Here is a 5100-nt window from a genome sequence, read left to right on the forward strand (position 1 = left end):
ACCCACCCTCTGCCCTTCAAAAATGAGCTTCCACAAAACTCATAGTTCTCTAAAATACCCTCTCAACATTTTTCAGATGATAAAGTTGTTCCATATTTCCATTAGATGTCTCAGAAAATCCAAAATCATTTGAGTCTGTCACTGATGCTATCACTGATAATAATAATAATAGCTAGTATTTATTAAGCACTTAGTCTCCTCCAGGTGATGTGTGAAGTATTTTATATGTGCAGACTCATTTTATCTTCTCAATAACCCACCATTAGTCAAGAATCTTTGGGTTGCAAATGGCAAAAGTCCACCTCAAAATTTTTTAAGGAAAAGAAAAGGCATAGGCTTGCATACCTGGAGGTCTTGGAACATAATTGGCTAAAGACATGACACAGCCTCACTGATATCATCCAGACACTTTTTTCTCTCAGCTCTACTTCCTTCTAAATTGTTTTATTCTCAGGCTGTCTCTATGTTATTTTGAAATGAATGCCATTAGCTCCATGTTTACATCCTATCAACAAAACAACCTGCTGTGAACTGTCTTGTGTCCCTCCCAACTAAATTCATATGTTGAAGCCCCAACCCCCAATGTGACTATACTGGAGATATAACTGCCTTTAGGAGGCAGTTAAGGTTAAATGAGGTTGTAAGGTTGGGGCCCTAATCTGATGGGATTGGTGTCTTTATAAGAGAAGATGAAGACACTGGAGAGCTTGTGCTCTCCACCATGTGGGGACACAGCGAGGAGGCAGCCACCTACAAGCCAGAAAGTATCGTCACCAGAAACTGACTCTGCTAGCACCTTGATCTTGGAAGTTTCAACCTCCAGAACTGTGAGAAATAAATCTCTGTTATTTAAGCCATCCAGTTTATGGTATTTTGTTATGGCAGCCCAGCTGACTAATACACAACCCTCGAAGGGTTTCCCCAGCAACCTCAGCAAAAGTCCCAGAATTGATTCTAATTGGCCTTGTTCAGGTCACAGTCCACCACTGAAACAATCACAGCAGTGAGGGTTCTCTTATTACCACGTCTGGGTCACCTGCTGACCCTTCGAGCTCATTCTGTGAGATCAGTCTTAAACTATTTGGATCAAAGTTAAGGGGAGATTATTCTCTATAGGAAAATTATTACCACAAACAAAAAAAAAAGCAGAAAGTGATACAAAGAAAAACAAAACAGGAGTAGATCTGCTGTACATATACTACGGAAAAGGTTATTTCCACTTTGTATAAGAGGAAACAGGCTGAGTTTGGTGAAGTTACTTGCTGAAAAATGCAAGTCTGGCACATAGCAGAGCTGGGTGGGACTCAGACTCCCAAGTCTAAACTCTGAGCCACAGTACTCTTCAACCTTCTTTATGCTGAAGACCTTAGGGAATGATATATAATGCTATTTGAGCCCTCTTCATGGCCACTGCCCTGCTTCCCTTATCACAGGGAAATTTAGCAAGATGCTAAATAAGTAGTATGCCTCTTTCTCTATAATTTTTATCAAAATGATAAAAACAAAACCCCACAGCCAAAACAAAAACAAGAAATGATAACTTTTCTGGATTGGATCAATGGTCCATTTAGTCCAACAGCATCTTCAGCAATACATTTGGGATGCAATTTGCCCCTGATTACAATTTTAACAAGAACAACATTTCCCAAGCATTTTAGGGTCCTTTAATCATGGCTCTTTTAACGGTGAATGTATCAAAATGTTTTTAATCTCTTATTAATATTTCTCTCAACTCACTGTCCACCACAGGAAGTAGTATCTCCTTTTTTTATCCTAAGCATGTCTCATTTAAGCTCCAAAGGAGGCTGCTCTCTCTTGTGTTCAGGATTTGGTGAGACAGTTTCTACTGACACCCAAATCAGACTGTTGATCTTATAGATGAGCTGGGATTTTACTTCCCGATGCACCTCTCCTCTTTCCAGGTTAGATCTTGGGCAGTTAAGCTCATCCTCATGAGCCATCCTCCCGTGACAACTTTTCTGAAAAAATGCACTTAGCATTTGAGATATGGCTCATAATCATTTAAGGAAAAGCATGCTCCAAGACAAGGCGTCAATAGAGGCAAAGACTAAGCCATCTCAATGTCTCTGGTCCAGATCAGCTAGGAACAGAAATCACTGTGCAGTGAGGGAGACAATGGAGAAGAAGGAAAGGGGTTGGTAAGCAGTAGGCAGTTGAAAGAATCTTCATCCACTGGATTTATAATAAAACTAGATTCCACAGCAGAGATGTGAGTCTAGAGTGTTCATGAAAACCCTTCAGGCTATTTACTTATGGGCACTGTCACAGTGTATTACAATATTGCTGCAAGGGCAAAATTCTCTAGTAAGGGGATCAAAATTGCATTCTTTATAGGAAAATGTTACAGGGAAAAAAAAAAGAAAAGAATGTTTGCTGAAGATGCTAGATAGTTGAGGGTCAGTCAGCAGGGTGGATAAGTGACAGGTTTCCCAGAACAAGAATTTGTTCCATTAATTTTTACCAGAAAATTACTTAAGCATTTTATTGGGAATGTTCATTTCTTCCCAGAAAGGAGATTGCAAATTATTATGTCATATACAAAGATTCTTTCCTACACCAGGTTTGGGGCAACTTCTCTTTTATAGTAGCCAGCGTATTTAAAGGTAATGGCCGTGGAAATTTACGTGACAGTGTTAAGAATTGGAAGCTGTATAGCAGAGGGGGATCTGAGTGTGGGTTTTGCAGCCCGATGGACCTGAGTGTTCAACCTTAAACCTTAGTTTATTCATATGCAAAATGAAGGTGATAATCACTACTTCGTTGAGAAGGGAATATTAATAAATACTATTTGGGCTTCCCTGGTGGTGCAGTGGTTGAGAGTCCGCCTGCCGATGCAGGGAACACGGGTTCGTGCCCCGGTCCGGGAAGATCCCACGTGCCGCAGAGCGGCTGGGCCCATGAGCCATGGCCGCTGAGCCTGTGTGTCCGGAGCCTGTGCTCCGCAACGGGAGAGGCCACAACAGTGAGAGGCCAGCGTACCAAAAACAAAAAAAACAAAAAAAAACCAAACTATTTTATTCTTATTTGTTTCTCTGAATGTTTATAATTAATCACTTTTATATTGATCACTTTCATGATCATCATTATCATAAACAATAATATTTATTATTACTATAAAGTCTTCATGGCAACCAGGACCTGTGTTTATATCTACCATGGCCCCTTTCAAGGCCTCAGGGTAACTTTTAAAACTTTAGAAAATTTGGGCACCAGAATTTTAGGGAATAGTGAACACTGAGTTTTCCACACTATGGGAATCGGGCAAATTCCTAGACCAAATCCAATTCTGAACGAAGTTTTCGCACACACACAAATTTGTAAGTAGAACTGTCTCCTCCCAAGAGCCCATTGCCATGGTAATCCACTAAATAAAATAGGCTCAAAGAAAATATTTTTAATGCTTTCTTGTTCAGAGGCCTTGGTTCAGAGATCTTGTCTTCTAAATGGACCATCAGTAAGTTCCTGTTGCCCTCTGTCAAACATCAAAAATCCAGAGCAATTCAGGTTTACACATCACATAAGGAAACATACCTTCATCCCCTTCTCCACCTTCAAACTTGTGTCTGGGGACTGCAGCAGACCTGAGGTTTGGTGGCCTGCTTGTTCAACAGTGGAGTCCTCTCCAGCACGAAGGAACAAAAGGAATCCTTCTAGCCATTTGTCTATTCATTCTGGGAGCCCCCTGAGCAGCCAGGACAGAGGCATGGCAAGCCCCCCCTCAAATACATCAGGCCTCTGTATGATTAGTCATATTGCTCCTTGGCAAAAGCAATGTCCGTATTTTAAGATGTAAATTAAAGGAGCATTTAATGGGAATGTAAACATTGCATTTTTCAATGCTGGATTAGACCTTTTCTGTTTTCCAATCAATAATGCACTTACATCACCTATCTCGGTAATCATCACACTTTAGTGTAATTCCTTGTTTAATCATCTGATGCCCTTACTAGACTGTGAATTGGGGGTTCCGGAGAGAGCTATGTCTGCCTTGCTTAGTGCTATACATCTGGAGCCCAATACAGAGCCAGTACACTTGATGAGCAAATGTACAGAGGATAGGTGACTGAATAAATATTTCAGTTGATTACTTGAAATCGTGAAAAACAAAATGTACTGGACAATTAAGGAGATGATGATTTTATCTAGGTTACTGCAACAGGGAGAATGTTCATTTTGTCAAAGAAAGGGAGGGGGTCTGGGCTTTTACAGAGTTGGATAGACAAGGGCGTCATCCTCAAGTCTCATGAAGAAGGATGGAGACAGGTCCTACGTTGGCACATGTGAGGGCAGTTAGCCATTTCCCAGAACACAAGAATGGGGGGATTTCTCTACCAGTGCTGCTCTCCAGGAACACGGGGCTCAGATAAAGTTCCACATTGTCAAAATAAAGTAGGGATTCCCTGGTGGCGCAGTGGTTGAGAGTCCGCCTGCCGATGCAGGGGACGAGGGTTCGTGCCCCGGTCTGGGAAGATCCCACGTGCCGCGGAGCGGCTGGGCCCGTGAGCCATGGCCGCTGAGCCTGCGCGTCCGGAGCCTGTGCTCCGCAAAGCGAAAGGCCACAGCAGTGAGAGGCCCGCGTACTGCAAAAAAATAAAATAAAATAAAATAAAGTAGATAAAGCATTTAGCACAAAGTCTAAGAGCACATAGTAGGCCCTTCTAAGTGGCAGCAATTGTTGTATCAAATCAACAGAAGAGTAAAGGGTATCCTTCCTAAGACACCATCACTGTTTCCTTATCAGTAGCCGTTCCCACCAGTGTCTGAGGTTCTTGGGAGCTTCTCACTCTAGGCTGCCTGCCAGGCTCCTGGTAATTTCAAGGACCCTCACTAGTTTCCTCCCAACACTTTCACTTATCAGATGAGGCGTACTTATCAGTCCATCTCCCTTGGAGGCCTGTTCCTATTCAGCACAGTGCCAAACACACGTTTCGCATAGTAAGTGCTCCACAAACACATAAATTAATGCATGATCAAGAGCCTGAGCTTTAGAAAATCTAACGTCCTATTTATGATCACAATTGTCCTTGTTTTCCCTCTCAGTAATGCACATATTTGGCTGCAGAAGCTTGTGGGTTTATG

Source organism: Globicephala melas, chromosome 16, assembly GCF_963455315.2.
Source record: "Globicephala melas chromosome 16, mGloMel1.2, whole genome shotgun sequence".
Taxonomy (NCBI): Eukaryota; Metazoa; Chordata; class Mammalia; order Artiodactyla; family Delphinidae; genus Globicephala; species Globicephala melas.